The sequence below is a fragment of the Leucoraja erinacea genome, chromosome 20 (genome assembly GCF_028641065.1).
Source record: "Leucoraja erinacea ecotype New England chromosome 20, Leri_hhj_1, whole genome shotgun sequence".
In the NCBI taxonomy this organism is placed as follows: Eukaryota; Metazoa; Chordata; class Chondrichthyes; order Rajiformes; family Rajidae; genus Leucoraja; species Leucoraja erinaceus.
Genome location: NC_073396.1, coordinates 9,553,429 through 9,572,120, shown reverse-complemented (window position 1 = coordinate 9,572,120; position 18,692 = coordinate 9,553,429). Strand labels below are relative to the sequence as shown.

Below are 18,692 nucleotides of genomic sequence, written 5' to 3'. Positions count from 1 at the left end.
CAGTACCTCAACTGAGGCTCCAAATAGTTAAAGCTGAATTCATATTCCTATGGAGTTATCCTCTACATCTGTTCATAAAACTACGGACCCTGGGCGCTTTTAGCAGCCCTATAAGCTTGTCTTTCCACCTTACGTTTTCTGTGTAATCTCCCACTTAGTCAGATACTAAGTGCTGGAGTAACTCAGTGGGTCAGGCAGCATCTCTGGAGAAAAAGGATGGGTGATGTTTCTGGTCGGGACCTTACTTCAGACGACATCAATACCACAATACCCCACATTCTCTGTCCCTGCACATGCCTGGATCATTGATTGATTGATTATTTTAATGACCACACAGCCAGACTGGTGGAATTTGTTATGCCAATGCCAATGCCAATGCAACACATTAAAAAAAAAAGAATACAAACATGACAATACTAAAGAACTTTAACATGAAAAACATCCCCCCACAATGGTTCCCATTATGAGGGAAGGCACAAAGTCCAGTCCCCGACCCCAGTTCCCCCATAGTCGGGCCAATTGAGGCCTCCACAGTTGCCTCTACAGAGGCCCGATGTTCCAGGCCGTTCTTTGTAAAATGAGTGATTTATCGCCAACCCAGAAAAATAATATCAAATCGCTATTCTCTGCATCCAAAGGGCCATTAAAACAAATGTTTAAAAAAAAAATAATTATGAATGTGAATCGAAAGCTTTTTATTATGGATGGGAATTTAAGGAATGAGGGGGTTTCCTGGACAGAAGCTTGGGATTGTGTTCTGTGCATGGGAGTAGTAGTAGTCTTCAAAGTCAACTGTCAAAGAAGATTTGGGGATTATGGTGGGAGGTGCAGATTAAGCATGTTTGCTGTTGATTAATCTTCTGAGAAGCACTTTGCACCAGGAGTCTGACAGGCAGCACTAATGTCAGGGCAGCCGAACAATGGCAGCCCTGAAAGCAACTCAATGGCGATCAGGGTGGCTGTGTCCATTAAATGCCATGCTCTTCCTTCATCACTGTACATTGTATTCACCACAGGTGGATTGCTTTGGATAGCAGGCGATGCAGGCACATTTAACAAAATTAATTTGATTGAAGCAGCTTGTGAAATTTTAAATCTGGTTTATTCAGCAAAGATGTGCCAGAAAGCCAGAGCAGCTGACATAAAATCCTTGACAATGAAGCAACCAGATAGAGATGTCTGTCTCTGTCTGTCTCTGTCTGTCTCTGTCTGTCTCTGTCTGTCTCTGTCTGTCTCTGTCTGTCTCTGTCTGTCTCTGTCTGTCTCTGTCTGTCTCTGTCTGTCCCCTCTGATTCACACGTGTACTTGAAGGAATGAAATGTGGTCTTACCTGGTCTGGGCCTATGATACTTCCAGCCCTTGGTGAAGAGGTTGAAGAATGGTGCAGACCCGATCCGTCCCCTATCCATGCCCTCTCTCACTTGATGAAACTGTATAAAACACCCCTCAACTTGTGCAATAGGCGACTTGCGTAAACTTACACTTAAACAATTCTGTCCTCTGTCCCTCGTGCAACCAAGGCAGTCTTTAATTTCTGCAGTACTGTACGATCACTCGCTTACATCGGACGTGCTTGCCCAGAAGGCCGCGCACCACAGGAAATGCCTCAACGAGACTGAACTCAAGTTGGCAATGGTGGCGTGCTTACCCAGAAGGCCGTGCTTACCCAGGAAATGCCCTAATGGCGAGATGGAACTTAAGCCGACAATGGCGGCTGGGCTTGCCCTGAAGGATAGTGCCTCAGACATAGCCGGACGCCGCTGAGACAGTTCATAGTCTGAGTTGTGTCATGATGGGGGTGGTGATTCTGACGCTCTTATATATTTTTTAAAAATCTGACTTGCCAAAAGGTTCACAGAACGTAACCCTTGTGTAAGTCGGGGACTGCCTGTGCTTGAATGAGATGGCAGCCTGTCCGGAGCTAGGGATGGGCAATGAATGTTCACTGTTCCAGCAGTGCCATGAATAAATAACAAAGAGAACACCTACCACGGATCTGTGTAAATAAACGGCAAGTTTCTTAAACCACCTGCATTTAGAATAAATTTCTATTTCTATTATTCCACTAAACGGTATTTGATAGACTAATATTATTCTATTAAACAGCTACCTACACTGACGAGATATTATGTTATTCATGGTTTGGCTTTGGAAAAATTAAACAAAACACAGTAATGTTAATGCTTTTATGCATCATCTGCCTGAATATTCTGATCTTCTGCTGAGGAGGAAGTTAACCTATAGATGGCTAGGAAGTGTGTGGGCCGATCTTCCTGATTTAATTAATCGAGCGTTCATGCAAATATTCACATGAAAGCTACTGGAGGAGGAAGATAGTTATAATTCACAGTACAGTAAACTCTCCTTTGAATGGACCTCTGTATAATGGATTTTGGTTATATTGGGCAGAGCTACCGAAGGCTGCCTGTACAACGCCGGCTTGTGGCACCTCCAGGCCTTCTGTCGCCACCGCATGCCGTGACCCTTACCCGCACTCGGGCCGCGACCATCAACTAAGCCAAACCTCTACTCTCTTCTCCCTTTGCCGCCAGCAGGCCGGGGCTGTCAACTCGCCTGGATTCCTGGCCCAGTTCTGTACCAAGAGTCTGAAACGGGCAACATCATCTAACCATTTTTTCCAGAGATGCTGCCTGACCTGCTGAGTGACTCCAACACTTTGTGTATTAACCAGCAACTATAGTTGTTTGTTTCTACTACTTGTTCAATGATAGCACCTTAATCAGTTATAGCGGCCAATCAGGATTAACGGACACAACATATGGTCTGTTATGATAAGGGTTATAATTTCATTTATTGTCATGTATACCAAGGTACAGAGAAAATATTTTATTGTATGCTAACCAGTCAGCGGAAAGACTATACATGATTACAATAGAGCCATTTACAGTGTACAGGTGCAAGATAAAGAGAATAACGTTTAGTGCAAGATAAAATCCTGTAAAGTCTGATTAAAGATAGTCTGAGGGCCTCCAATGAGGTAGATAGTAGCTCTGAACCGCTCTCAAGCTGGTGATAGGATGGTTCAGTTGTCTGATAACAGCTGGGAAGATGCTGTCCCCAAGTCTGGATTGCTGTGGTCATTTTTGACATGTATTTCACGAGGCTGAATTGTTGGCCACGTGGAGGCTGACTTGATGCAGTGTTGAATGCCCAGTATTTATTGCGGAGTTTATTTTGAGGAGGGCAGCTGAATTGTATTGAATGACACGGTCCCACTGGACAACATGAGGATGGAGCGGGTTGGTTTGTCGGTCAAATCGTTCCAGGATTTCTGTTCCGTCCAAGTGCACTTTCCAGTAACTCTAAGGCAGCCACGGTGGGAAGTTAAAGATAGTCCGAGGGTCTCCAATGAGGTAGATAGTAGCTAAGGGCAATTCTCAACAACTAAAGAGTGATCCTGAGTTTCTATCTGCCTCATTGGAGACACTTAGACTATCTTTAATCGGACTTGACTGGACTTAATCTTACAATAAAATAGTATTACTTTGTGGCATCACGTTGCGACATGTTACCATTTGGGTGCTTTACAAATAGAACGTTGAAATGCTGGTTTAGGGGAGGCAAAAGCTTGTGGACCACGTATCGAGTTGTCCTTTGGCTTTTGGTAACTAAATAGATATATGGATTTAATTTGGACTTTGAACTGCGGCAATCTGCTGCTTGTATTAATTTATCATAATTGTTGGACAAACTTTGACATTTATTGTTTGTCTTCTACTTTAAAACTTGAACCCTTGGCCTTGACGAGGGAGATGGGGAGAAAGCAGGAACGGGGTACTGATTTTGGATGATCAGCCATGATCCTATTGAATGGCAGAGCTGGCTCGAAGGGCCAAACGGCCTACTCCACCTATTCTATGTTTCTGTAATAAAGGAGATGAGAGCATCTAGATTTAGATTTTCATTATGGTTAATCAAGACAATCTCTTGCTGGGTTTTGTCAGCAAATCTCCAAATTTATGAACTTCGGCAATAGTGTTATTGTCATTGATGAACAAGCCGGTGATTGTGGCAATCTTGTGTCGTTGTGCACGGCAAGCTGGTCTACGTCTGACCAAAATGCTATGCTGTAAAAGGTTATGCTGCAAGGCAGCAACTCTACCGCTGCGCCACCGTGCCACCCCCGTCCAGATGGGCCGCACATCTGGTCAATTGTGTGGGAAGTCATTGCCTGTACAGCACCCCCTGTGGGGTGACGAGTGAACTGCTTCTCTTGCCTCTCCCGACCCTACATCCACATCCTTGGCCAATACACGTCACAGAAAAGCTATGTGGAAGACTACACTCTTTTATGACAGTTTCTGGTGAGAAGCACAAGGAGAAATTGTAACATTTAAGTTCATAGGAAGGAACTGAAAATGATGGTTTACACCAAAGATGAACACGGAATGCTGAAGTAACTCAGCGGGTCAGGTAGCATCTCTGGAGGAAAGGAACCCCCTTCTTCAGACCTAAAGGTAGAGAAGGCCAGAACAAAACACGGCTGGCAACAGATGACCTCGAAGGGTGGAGTCCACAGTGGCCCATTTAACAACGTTTTAGTCCTGCACTTGCAGTTCCTTTTGTAGCTTACTCTTGGATGGGCTATGGCTTGCACTGGGTAGTAAATGACATCCTGGAAAATCGGTCACTTGTGCATTCAGTCCACTGCAACAATGTTGGCTGCAAAACTATGAATAATTGCAATCCCACTCTGAATTATTAAGAGTTGCCGAACAAAAGGACTCTTGTGTTGGATTCATTCCTTTGCTGCTTCTGTGGAGATTTCTATGGGCTGGGCCCATGAGCGCAGGAGCCGAGGATGGGGATAAACATGGTGTTGTGAAGTTGGGGTCCAGTGGCAAGGAAAGGCACAAAGCACTTTGATTGTTTGATATAAACCGATGCGCTGTTGATCGAATGTAATGCAAATGGACACAATGCAACCGTTTCAGTTTGTTATGTTGATGGACTCTACACTGCAAAAATCCCAAGATCCCAATCAGTCTACACTAGTTTGGATGCATCTTTGGCCTCTGTGACCTTATATTTTGGGAAAGGAAGGCTGTTAACTATCCCTTTACGAATGACATATTAATCATGGAGTGATACAATGTGGAAACAGACCCTTCGGCCCAAATTGTTTACACCGGCCAACGTGTCCCAGCGACACTAGTCCCACCTGCCTACCGTTGGGTCCACATCCCTCCAAACTTGTCCTATCCTTGTACCTGCCGGGGTAGTCCCAGCCTCAACTACCTCCTCTGGCAGCTTGTTCCACACTCCCACCACTGTTTGTGTGGAAAAATTTACCCCTCAGATTCCTGTCAAATCTTTTCCCCTTCACCTTGAACCTGTTCTCTGGTCCTCGATTCGTCTACTGTGGGCAAGAGACTCTGTGCATCTAGCGAGACATTTTCTGCACCCGTCAGAATGACGTGTAATTCTGACGCAGAATGTATAGAACGGTGCTATACAACAGCGCACAATTTGCAGGGTTGTTTTGTTTATTGTCACGTGTACCGAGGTACAGTGAAAAGCTTTTGTTGCGTGCTAACCAGTCAGCGGAAAGACAATACATGATTGCAATCGAGACATTTACAGCGTATAGATAGATGGGGGTAGAGATTTAAAAGTGTGGAGCGATTGTAATGTGTGATTGCTGATCGGCTTCTGTGGCTAACACGCAAATACCTAGGTTGGGCGCCATCTTGGAACCCAAAAAAAAAGTTGTGTGAGATTAAGTGTCTGGGAGCTCCCTTCTAAATTTGTTGCTCACCAAACCTTTGGAGCATAGAAGCATAGAAAATAGGTGCAGAAGTAGGCCATTCGGCCCTTCAAGCCTGCACCGCCATTCAATATGATCATGGCTGATCATCCAACTCGGTATCCTGTACCTGCCTTCTCTCCATACCCCCTGATCCCTTTAGCCACAAGGGCCACATCTAACTCCCTCTTAAATATAGCCAATGAACTGGCCTCAACCACCTTCTGTGGCAGAGAATTCCAGAGATTCACCACTCTCTGTGTGAAAAATGTTTTCCTCATCTCGGTCCTAAATGATTTCCCCCTTATCCTTAAACTGTGACCACTTGTTCTGGACTTCCCCAACATCAGGAACAATCTTCCTGCATCTAGCCTGTCCAATCCCTTAAGAATTTTGTAAGTTTCTATAAGATCCCCCCCTCAATCTTCTAAATTCTAGCGAGTCCAAGCCAAGTCTATCCAGTTTTTAGCCAATTTGGAACTGAAAATGAAGTTGTCTTTTTGCAAACGCATTATTGTGCTTCATGAGCCAGTGTCTTCCTTGAAGATAATTATATGTTGTTGTATTTGCGTTCTCTTTCAGGATTGAAATGCAGATGTGACGTGACGTGACGCTGTGTTGGACGACTTCGCTGGACGCAAGCAAATCTCTTTGAGAAATTATACAGGTATGACTCACAGGTGGTGGAAAAGAGTTTCTGAGACTGGAGGCCTGTGCTTAGAGGTGTGCCTCAGATCAGCGCTGGGCCCATTGCTGTTGTCAAATATATCAATGGTTTGGAAGATAATGTACAAGGCATGGTTGGTGAGTTTGTAGATGCCACTAAATAAGTGGTATTGTAGAGATGGTGGAGATAGTTATCAAGCATTATAGCGGGATCTTGATCAGCCGTGGAGCGGCACGATGGCGCAGCGACAGAATTGCTGCCTTACAGCGCCAGAGACCCAGGTTGGATCCTGACCACGGGTGCTTGTTTGTACGAAGTTTGTATGTTCTCCTTGTGACCTTCGTGGGTTTTCTCCGGGTGCTCTGGTTTCCTCCCACACACTCCAAAGGCTTACAGGTTAGTGGCTTAATTGACTTGGTAAAATTGTAAATTGTCCCTAGTGTGTGTAGGATAGTGTGAATGTCTGGGGATCGCGGGACAACATGGACACAATGGGCCGAAGAGCCTGTTTCTGCACTGTATCTCTAAACTAAACCAATATCTGCAGTTCCTTGTTTCAGCATCTCTGGAGTGAATGGGTAGGCGATTCTGAAGTAATGACCTGACCTAAATGCATTCCCTCCAAAGATGCTACCTGACCTGCTGAGTTACTCCAGTATTTTTATGTTTTACTCAAGATTCCAATATCTGTAGTTCTTTGTATCTTGTGTAGTTTGGGAAGATGTCGTCTACACAGGCTTGTTTGCACCCCTGCTGTGCCTGGAATTGAATGCTCCTGGTAACCTGCGTTTCGCAAGCCTACAGAAGGGCTGAATTCCCAGCTGCCAAGTAGACCGTGTGAATGCGGGGCTTAGGATCTGGATCATCAAGATCGGGATGAATCCCAGCTTTTGTTTTGGCAAAAGCTTTGTCCAAGAAAAGTATAGAAGCTGGGATGTAATGTTAAAATTGTACAAGGCATTGGTGAGACCAAATCTGGAGTATGGTGTACAATTTTGGTCGCCAAATTATAGGAAGGATGTCAACAAAATAGAGAGAGTACAGAGGAGATTTACTAGAATGTTGCCTGGGTTTCAACAACTAAGCTACAGAGATAGGTTGAATAAGTTAGGTCTTTATTCTCTGGAGCGCAGAAGGTTTAGGGGGGACCTGATAGAGGTCTTTAAATGATGAGAGGGATAGACAGAGTTGATGTGGACAAGCTTTTCCCTTTGAGAATAGGGAAGATTCAAACAAGAGGACATGACTTCAGAATTAAGGGACAGAAGTTTAGGGGTAATATGAGGGGGAACTTCTTTACGCAGAGAGTGGTGGCGGTGTGGAATGAGCTCCCAGTGGAAGTGGTGGAGGCAGGTTCATTGGTATCATTTAAAAATAAATTGGATAGGCATATGGATGAGAAGGGAATGGAGGGTTATGGTACGAGTGCAGGCAGGTGGGACTAAGGGGAAAAAAATTTGTTCGGCATGGACTTGTAGGGCCGAGATGGCCTGTTTCCGTGCTGTAATTGTTATATGGTTATACGGTTAATATAAGAAACTTTGGTTAGTTTAGAGACATAGCAAGGATTCCGTCCCTTCTGCCCAACGAGCCGACACAGAACATCGATCGTCCATTCATTCTAGTTCTGTCATACTACTCCCCACACACTGGGGGCAATTTTAGAGGCCAGTTAACCCACACGTCTGTGGGATGTTGGAGGAACCCATGCAGTTACAGGGAGAACATGCAGACACCACACAGACAGCACCTGAGGTCAATATTGAACCTGGGTCTCTGGTGCTGTGAATTTCATTGTTCTATCTGGGACATATGACAATAAAACACTTTTGACTCTTGGCATCTCTGGGGCTGTGAGGCACCAGCTGAGTCCCTGTACAACTCTTGCAGATTCTTGTGGACGTATTTGTCCACACGGTCCCACAAATGGAAATCGAGACACTGACTAGACCTGTGTTTTGATAAACTTTGCTGAAATGTCACTGCAGGCAGCGGTAACGCTGGAAGGAACTCGATTGTCTTTGGAAAAACGCCCTGGAGGGGCAGGTGGGGCCTCTGTCTTTCTGTGAAAGACTTACGAGGAGGATGAATGCAATGTTTTCATTTTATGGTACATGTTTCACAACATGGTGTTCGTAATGTCTGCTGACCCGCCATAGGAAATATGCCAAAAATTGTTCAGCTGTCAAATGCCGATCGGATCTTGCCTCTCGGATGGCAAAGTCAAGTGGGGCGGATTACAGATGAATGCAAACAGGGACATTGAATGTCTACAGTAACAAGCAGCAGGCATTGCTGGTCATAAGATCATAAGTGATGGTTGCAGAATTAGGCGTCATTTTCATTATTTCTATATTCTAATACATGAGTAAGCAAGCCCTGGACATCCTGGTAGTTCATGAGTTCTAGGAGTAGAATTAGGCCATTCGGCCCATCAAGTCTACTCTGCCATTCAATCATGGCTGATCTATCTCTCCCTCCTAACCCCATACTCCTGCCTTCTCCCCATAACCTCTGACACCTGAACTAATCAAAAATCTATCTATCTCTGCCTTAGATATGTCCACTGACTTGGCCTCCACAGCCTGCTGTGGCAAAGAATTCCACCCTCTGACAAAAATTCCTCATCTCCTTCCTAAAATAACGTCCTTTAATTCTGTGGCTATGACCTCTCGTCCTCGACTCTCCCACTAGTGGAAACATCCCCTCCACATCCACTCGATCCAAGCCTTTCACTATGCTGTATGTTTCAATGAGGTCCCCCCTCATTCTTCTAAATTCCATCGAGTACAGGCCCAGTGCCATCCAACGCTCACCTTCCCCTCGGCTAACAATGAACCACTCTACATTTCCTTGATCATCATCAGCTTTGATCTGTCGTGTTCACACTGCACCCTTCCACATGTCTCCAGTCTCCCTCTCCCCTGGCTCTCAGTCTGAAGCAGGGCCTCGACCCGAAACGTCACCCATTTCTTTTCTCCAGAGATGCTGCCTGACCCGCACAGATGCTCCAGCATTGTGTGTCTATCTTCATAATTAATGCAAGCCTGCCATTACAGTGGTCGCTAGCACTGCATTAGCCAGTTCTATCAAGGTCACTGGCAATAATTGGTTGTATCTGCTTTTGGACAGTCTGGCAGACCTTTGTTGAAATGCTGACTCAAGCCAGCCTGCCTTTTTTTTGTAAAAAAAAAGAGCTGCCAGTAACTGCAGGTTGAGAAGATTCTATTCTGGGCCAAAGGGCAAAATGCAGGGGTTTGATTTCTCGCAGTCAACACAGCGTGGTGTAAAAGTAAGCAACATAATCCTGCCAAATGAAGCAAACTGCAAGTTGATGGGCAATGCACCAGAATGCCCTTTCTGAGCAGCAACTACCAGATTTTACCGAAGATAATGACTATTCTGAGCTCTGAAGAAGGGTCTCGACCCAAAGCATCGCTTATCCATGTTCTTCATGGAGTCCAAGTCAGTGCATATCTTTAAGGCAGAGATAGAGAGATTCTTCATTAGTACAGGTGTCAGAGGTTATGGGGAGAAGGCAGGAGAATGGGGTTAGGATCAGCCATGATTGAATGGCGGCGTAGACTTGGTGGGCCGAATGGCCTAATTCTACTCCTATTCCATATGCCTGACCTACTTAGCGGCTCCAACACTGTGTGGCCTTTTGTGTATTAACCAGCATCTGCATTTGCTTGTTTCTACATTAGTTTGGAGATACAGTGTCCATGGAGTCAGTGCTGACCAGCGATCACCCGTACACTAATTCTACCCTACACACAGGGGATAATTTACAGAAGCCAATTAACCTACAAACCTGCATGTCTTTGGGATGTGGGAGGAAACTGGAGCCACCCGGAGAAAACCCACATGTTCGCAGGGAGAACGTACAAACTCCGTACAGACAGCACTCACAGTCAGGAACAAATGAGGGTCTCTGCTGCTGTAAGGCAGCAACTCTACCCCTGTGCCACTGTGCTACCCATTTATTTATTTTTTGTTGTTCCCCTGCTAAATGAAGGGACATCTTTTTACTGAGTATCTTGCCCTATTGAAGTGTGTAAATGCACACCTCCAGATTCAGGGGCAGTTTATTCCCAGTTGTTATCAGGCAACTGGACCATCCTACCACAACCAGAGAGCACACCTGAACGAGAATCTACCTCATTGGACCTCATTGGACTATCTTTGATTGGACTTTATCTTGCACTAAACGTTATTCATGTTATTCCCTTCATCATGTATCTGTAAACTGTGGATGGCTCGATTGTAATCATGTATTGTCTTTCTGCTGACTGGTTAGCGCACAACGAAAGCTTTTCACTCTACCTCTGTACACGTGGCAATAACTCAAACTCAAACAACTAGAGAGCAGCTACTGTTTTTAATCAGATGTTACTGGCATTTACCTTGCATGAAGCATTATTCCCCTTTGTCCATGCCAACCAGGTGTTATAGCTGAGCTAGGCCCATTTGCCTCGGATTGGCCCAGATCCCTCTAACTCTTTCCGATTTATGTATCAGTGTTAAAGTCTCATCTTCCAAGAGATCCATGATGAAAGCTTTCTTTGAAAATGGAGTTTGTAGGCAACTGTGATCTCCCGGTTGCCAAATATCAATTCCTCTTCCCATTCTGACCTTTCTGTCCTAGGCCTCATCCACTGTCGGAGGCCAACACACATTGGAGGAACAGCACCTCGGCCCCTCCACTTGGACAGCTTACAACCCAACGGCATGAAGAATGATTTCTCTAATTTCAATAACCCAATGCATCCCCTCTCTCTCTCTCTCGCTCCATCCCTCTTCCCCACACCCGCCCTTTTAATTTCTTTTGCACCTTTTCACACCTCTAGTTTCCCTCTCCCCCGACTCTCAAGCTGATGAAGTGTCTCAACCCAAAACATCACCTCTCCCTTTTCTCCAGAAATGCTCCAGCATTTTGTGTCTATCTCCATTAAAGACACAAGCGACCGGCAGAAGGCTGGGCACTTAGTAACAAAATGTCTCGTGCATTAGTCAGAGTGGAGTGCTCCAATCTTTCCCTCAATGTTATCTTTAAAGCTTTTTTACAAAAATTCCCCTCTGGCATCCTGAACTGCTCATGAATACCAAGGGCTAACTGGTTTTCATGTAAAGAGTATGTGGGGGGAGAGGGAGAGGAGAGGGGGGGGGGGGAGGAGGGGGGGGGGGGGGAAGGGGGGGGGGGGGGGGGGGGAAGGTGCAGCTATGCAGTGTGATAAAACACAGTGCTGGCTTCTAGCTGGAAGGATTTCGAACAGAACAAGGTGTCCTTGCAGTCAAGAGAACCATGCCATGCTTCTTCATTTTCCATGGATCGAAGTCAATATTCCGAGGCATGTCGTGATTGAGGGTCCCGTAATAGGCGTGTGAGAGTGAGATGATGTAATCGTTGGTATGCGTGCATAATGAAGGATCCAGGGTGGTGAAAGTGAAGGGTACCATTACCTTCTGCCACAGGAACAAGTACATGAAGAGAGACTTGGATGTGTGACACAAAATGCTGGAGTAACTCGGCGGAGGTAGACAAAACGCTGGAGAAATTCAGCGGGCGAGGCAGCATTCTATGGAGCGAAGGAATGGGTGACGTTTCGGGCCGAGACCCAAAGGGTCTCGGCCCGAAACGTCACCCATTCCTTCTATCCAGGGATGCTGCCTGACCTGCTGAATTACTCCAAATTTTTGTGTTCATCTTCAGTTCCTTCCTACAACAAGTACTAAAAGATGTAAATTAAGGTTTCAGTGCCTCTACGTCCCACAATTGACCCACATCGTGAGATTTTGGCAGTTCTATATATATATATAATGGTGGATAATATAGCTGTGAGAAGAAAATTACAGTTTGACTGATGACATCTCCCGTGCAATCAAAATCCTCGCACCAAGTAAACAAACTTGTTTTGACCCATGAGAAACTTTGAGAGGATCCTTTGATCGAATGGTTGAAAGTTACAGCAAGGAAACCGTCCCATCGTCCCACCGAGTTCACACCGACCATCGATCACCTGTACACAGGAGGGTCTCGACCCGAAAATCCCCAAATCCTTTTCTCCAGAGACGCTGGCCGACCCACTGAGTTACTCCAAATATTCGTGTCCACCTGTCCGCACCAGTGTTACGTTATGCCACTTTCTCATCTGCTCCCGAAACGAGGGGAAATCCAGAGGCCAGCCAACTTGTTGCTTCATCTTGTTACCATTCTTCATCCACACTCATTTTGTTGCTTCTCTGACATTGTGCTTTACTGAGGTCTATTTCTGATAGTGGATAGACTCGGCTTGTGCTCGCTAGAATTTAGAAGATTGAGGGGGGGGATCTTATAGAAACTTACAAAATTCTTAAGGGGTTGGACAGGCTAGATGCAGGAAGATTGTTCCCGGTGTTGGGGAAGTCCAGAACAAGGGGTCACAGTTTAAGGATAAGGGGGAAATCTTTTAGGACCGAGGTGAGAAAAACATTTTTCACACAGAGAGTGGTGAATCTCTGGAATTCTCTGCCACAGAAGGTAGTCGAGGCCAGTTCATTGGCTATATTTAAGAGGGAGTTAGATGTGGCCCTTGTGGCTAAAGGAACCAGGGAGTATGGAGAGAAGGCAGGTAGAGGATACTGAGTTGGATGATCAGCCATGATCATATTGAATGGCGGTGCTGGCTCGAAGGGCCGAATGGCCTACTCCTGCACCTATTTTCTATGTTTCTATTTCGGAGCGAAGGCTGCACACGTCTTAACTGGTTTTTAGTTGCAAAAGTATTTTGGAGCACAGTTGTGGTTAGATGAAGGGGAGGAGATAACACTGAACCAGTTGTAGGCCCGGAAGGATGCTGGAAGTGACAAGGCAGGCTTGCAGAAAGTACCATCCCCAACATTTAGCCCAGGAAATGTGCGTCCCATTCCACACAAAGTGCTTCGGCTACTTTCCTCCTTGGAAGGTGACCCATTTGCGCTACATCAAGCGATAAACCCTCTAACCATTTCAAAGGTACTTTATTGCCACATATACACAGGTTGTGTTCCTCTTATGTGTACAGCTCAGTTTAAAAAAAAAACAACCTTACATTGCAGAAGCACAATCATATTTAAGTACAAGAGTGTAGGAATAGTAGATACACAGAGACGGTACACAAGAGCACAGGTATCTCAGAAGATTGCATGGCTGTGCAGAATAGATACAAGATGGAGGGCTATTAAAGATCTAGAATCTGTCAGATTGTGGCTGTACATACTTGGGAGCTGATACAGCTCAGCTGGCGCCAGGGAGCAGGTGAACACAAGCTGCAACTTGCATGCATCACATACTTTATTGTGCAACTGCAAATCGACCAAAAGCAAACGCAATGAAAAGCAGCTGATCGATAAGGCGGGTTTTAGAAGAATGTCTTAAACGGAGGTGGGAGGTAAACCTGTGACCAGGACTCCAGAAGGACACGGGCACCAACTATTTTAAATAGACTAACTTAGCCATCAGCCAAGCTCTGCTTTATCTACTCCCTCCCTCCCTCGCTCCAGAATGGGAACAAAATCAGGTTCAGCAAATCCAAGTGCTTCGATTAGGAGTGTAGGAAAGAACTGCAGATGCTGGTTTACATCGACGATAGACACAAAATGCTGGTGTAACTCAGCGGGGCAGGCAGCATCTCTGGTGAAAAGGAATGGGCGACGTTTTGGGTTGAGACCCTTCTTCAGACTGATCCGATCTGCTTCGATTAGGAACTCATTCTGTGTACAAAGAAATCTCATGAACGTCACTCAAGATCATGGTCCCGTTGCTGATTCCTAAAGTCCCAATTACCTCACTCGATCTGCCTTGACCTTTGCGATCTCCCAGTTGCCAAATCTTTTAACTCCCTTTCTCGTTCACATATTGACTTTTTTGTCCTGGGCCACCTCCATTGTCAGAGTGAGGCCAAACGCAATTTGGAGGAACAGCATCTCATATTTCGCTTGGGTAGCCTACAGCCCAGCAGTCTGGACATTGACTTCTCTAACTTCAAGTAGTTCTTTCATCCCCTCTCTCTCCATCCCTCCCCCACCCCAGTTGCCGTACTAGTTTCACTGTTGTTCTGTTGAATTTCAGTCTGTAGAACATTTTTTTCACCTACTCCACAGCCAACAATAGACCATTGTGGGCTCCAACTTAATTTGATCATCATTTCTATCTGAGTAACTTTCATTCACTTGTACTATGCACCTTCTCTATCTACTCAGTCTCACCCCTTACTCTCAGTCTGACGAGACTTGACCCAAAACATCACCTATTCCTTTCCTCCAAAGATGCTGCCTGACCCGTTGAGTTACTCCAACAGTTTATGCTTATCTCCCGATTACCAGTCAGGTTTCTTCGATGTCTCAAGAAGGGTCTCGACCCAAAACTTCACCCATTCCTTCTCTCCAGAGATGCTGCGTGTCCTGTTGAGATACTCCTGGATTTTGTGTCTATCTTTGGTTTAAACCAGCACTTGCAGTTCCTTCCTAGACATCCTCGAAGCCAGGGCCGTTACATATGAGGTTTCAGTTGGTTCAGGTGTAATCTTTGCCAGAATACATTACTTGAGACCAAGCCTCATCAGATGGAAACAACTTGGAGAGACACTTGGACAGGGAGCAAACAAGGAACTCAACCCAGGACGAGCAGGCACTTTTGGATGTCAACATATAGCTCGATTATGCCAGCAATAGCTCATTGTCACATATACCGAGATATGGTGAAAAGCTTTTGTTGCGTGCTAACCAGTCAGTGGAAAGACTATACATGATAACAAACAAGCCATCCACAGTGGACAGATGCATGATAAAGGAGTTCCTCCTTGCCTCCTTTCTAAAAGGGGGGACTTGATAGAGGTCTTTAAAATGATGAGAGTGATAGACAAAGTTGACGTGGACAAGCTTTTCCCATTGAGAGTAGGGACGATTCAAACAAGAGGACATGACTTGAGAATTAAGGGACAGAAGTTTAGGGGTAACATGAGGGGGAACTTCTTTACTCGGAGAGTGGTCGCTGTGTGGAATGAGCTTCCAGTGGAAGTGGTGGAGGCAGGTTTGAGGGTTAAGGAATGGAGGGTTATGGTCTGAGTGCAGGTAGATGGGTCTAGGGGAGAATACGTGTTCGGCACGGACTTGAAGGGCTGAGATGGCTTGTTTTCCATGTTGTAATTGTTATATGGTTATATGGTAAAAGAGCACCCTTTAATTCTGAGGCTATGACCTGTGGTCCTGGATTCTCCCACCCAGTGGAAACATCTTCTCCGCATCCGCTCCATGCCTTTCATTATTCTGTAAGTTTCAATGAGGTTCCCCCTCAACCTTCTAAACTCTAGAGAGTATAGTGCTGTCCCCAAGGAAACCTACTGAGAAGGTGTTACAAAATGCTGCTAACATCTGCTACGGCCTTAAGATATTGCACGACCAGAATGGCCAGATGAACAATTCCATTTGTTCTTGGTTTTTAAACACAACCCAATGACTGAAAGGTCACCCACCCATGTTCTCCAGTGCTGCTGCCCGATCTCCTGAGTTACTCCAGCACTTTGTGTCCTTGAGTGTGCCAACGAATTTAGATTATTTTGGAGACTCGGTACGGAAACGGGGCCCTTCGTCTCACCGAGTCCGCGCCAGCCAGCGGTCCCCGTTCACTCGTGCTATCCTCCACACTAGGGACAATTTACAATTTTTACCAAAGCCAGATTGACCTACAAACCTGTACGTTGGTGGGAGGAAACTGGGGCACCCGGGAAGAACCCACGCAGTCACGGGGAGAACGTACAAACTCTGTACAGACAGCACCCGTAGTCAGCATCGAACCCGTGTCTCTGGCGCTGTTAAGGACCTGTCCCACGAGCATGCGACTGCATGTGGCAAGCGCGACCAAACCAGGAAAGCGGGGGCCGCGCAGAGGTTGGGTGATCCCGTACGAGTTGACGTGAAGTTCGAACGAAGTCCGCGTGTGATGTAAAGCTGGCCGGCCGGTAGGCCGTTGCCGCGCGGAATTGTTGGACAGTGTCAGTTTTTCGAAGCCCCGCGCGATGTCAGGACCAGCTCCGCACAACTCCATACAGCTCCGGCAATCGAAGTGGGACTGGCCCCGCGGGCACAAGCGACCACGTTAGGTCGCGCTTGCCGCATGCAGTCGCATGCTCGTGGGACAGGCCCTTAAGGCAACAACTCTACTGCTCCACCACCTTGGTCCAACAATTCCTCTTGGTCAGTGTTCAAAATTGTGGCATGAGGACCCTTGACTTATGTAATAATTTATCACCATATGACACAATTTGGGGAATTAGAAATACTATAATATCATGCAGATACAGTTTGCCATTTCAATGCTTTCCATAGAATTAATTGGACAAGGCAGGCGAAAACAGTATATTTTCCTTCAAAAGACGAAAGTCTTTTGAAGGAAAATATTCTGTTTTTGTCTGGCTTGTCCAAGTCCTTTGTGCCAATCTCAGTGCACTTGGCTTCAAAGATGATTTCACTTGGCCAGTGACTTTAATCAAGCAGTCCTCGCCAGATCTGCTCGGTCTTAATCTCTATGTTTAAAAAAAAAAAATAGCTGAAGATGTTCATTCTTTTAAAAACAAGACTCTGCATGTTCCAACTTGTTGAGTTTGATTAAGTTGTTTTCTGACCCTTCACTATCGAGTCACACCCAAGGCAGCTTCTGTACTTTTTCCATTTGAAATGGCACCTTGTAGCTCTCGAGGATTTTATGATTGTTTTATTACTCAGTTGGAAACGACTTATGACAGTTTGAGTGAAGTGGAATTGTCATTGTCTGCCAGAATTTTTTTTTTTTAAATGCACAGAACTGCCATCAAAGCTGAGATTTCAAAGATTGTAATACGCTGGAGCAGACGGCAGACCAAAATGTTCCAGTTTCAACCCATTGTTGGAAATCAGAGCTAACAATTCAAAACTTGGGCAGGAAGCGGTGTAGTTGCTGCCTTGCAGCATGAGATCCAGGTTCGATCCTGACTATGGGTGTTGTCTGTACGGAGTTTGTATGCTCTACCTGTGACTGCTTGGGTTTGCTCCGGTTTCCTCCCATTTCCCAAAGACGTACAAGTGTGTCGGTTAAATGGCATGTGTAAATTGTCCCTCGTGTTCGGATGATCGCTGGTCAGCTTTTGACTCAGTGGGCCAGAGGGCCGGATTCCACCCTGGATCTCTAAAACTAAAACTCTTTTACTGCATTCAGTGCTCTCTGCCGCCTCTCGATCGTGTCTCAATTCTGACCATGTATTGTCTTTCCGTTGACTGGTTAGCACACAACAAAAGCTTTTCACATTAGCTCAGTACATGTGACTATAAAATAAATTAAAGTAAAATTTACATTGGTGAGACTCAGCTACTTTACTTCCTGGAACCATATTCTTGTTCTCGTAATTCCAACTAAACCTTTGATTATAATCAAACGATTTTGATGTCGAATGTCATTTTCAAGCCTCCCAATGAAGCCTTCCTTTCTCTGCTTCCAATCCAGGAATGAGATGGTTAATGATGGTGCTCCCGTTGTCCACTGTGAATCACTAAGCCTGCACTGACCACGGGACGTTGCGTATCCCTAAATATCACTGCATGCATTTAACTACTAAGCACTTCGTATTTGACTTGCATAAATGCATGACTAACCAATAAAGGAAATGAAAATATCAGAGGTGAATTAGCAGAAGGTGCCAAAAATAGACACAAAATGCTGGAATGACTCGGGCATCACCTCGGGAGAGAAGAATGGGTGACGTTTTGGGTCGAGACCCTTCTTCAGACTGAAGGTGCCAAAGTGAGACCCAGGTGAGAGAGTAGACGAGACACTGGAGACTGCGGCTGCTGGAATGTAGATACATTTTTCAAAATGCTGGAGGAACATGTCAGGTTGGGCAGCATCTATGGAGGGAAAAGGACAGATGGCATTCCTGGTCAGGACCCTTATTCAGATGTCTCTGCTGAGTTCCTCCAACACTTTTTTCTCTAGAGCACGGAGTCATAGAGTCTTACAGTGTGGAAAAGGACCCTTCGGTCCAACTTGCCCACCCCAGCCAACTAGCTACACTAGCCACGATTTTTATCTACAAGTAGTTGCTCTACTCAAAAGCCAAAAATCTGTAGCCTCCCTTTGGTCTGGTATTTTGTTGGTTCACATGCTTGATCAGTGGTGTTTTATCATTACTGTCTCATAATTATTAATGTTTAGTGTTTTCTGAGTCACTCGTAACTGTCACTGTATGTCATGTTGTTACTTGTGGGCGA

General features: G+C 45.5%; 1 protein-coding gene across 3 annotated transcripts in view; it reads left to right on the top strand.

Moving 5' to 3' along the window:
- Positions 1-18,692, top strand: part of rhbdf1a (rhomboid 5 homolog 1a (Drosophila)) — a 230,213-nt gene that overhangs the window by 70,923 nt on the left and 140,598 nt on the right. For all 3 annotated transcript variants that reach the window (XM_055651194.1, XM_055651193.1, XM_055651196.1), the window contains exon 2: positions 6,350-6,434. The gene's annotated coding sequence lies outside the window, so the exon portion shown is untranslated. The remainder of the gene's footprint in view (positions 1-6,349; positions 6,435-18,692) is intronic.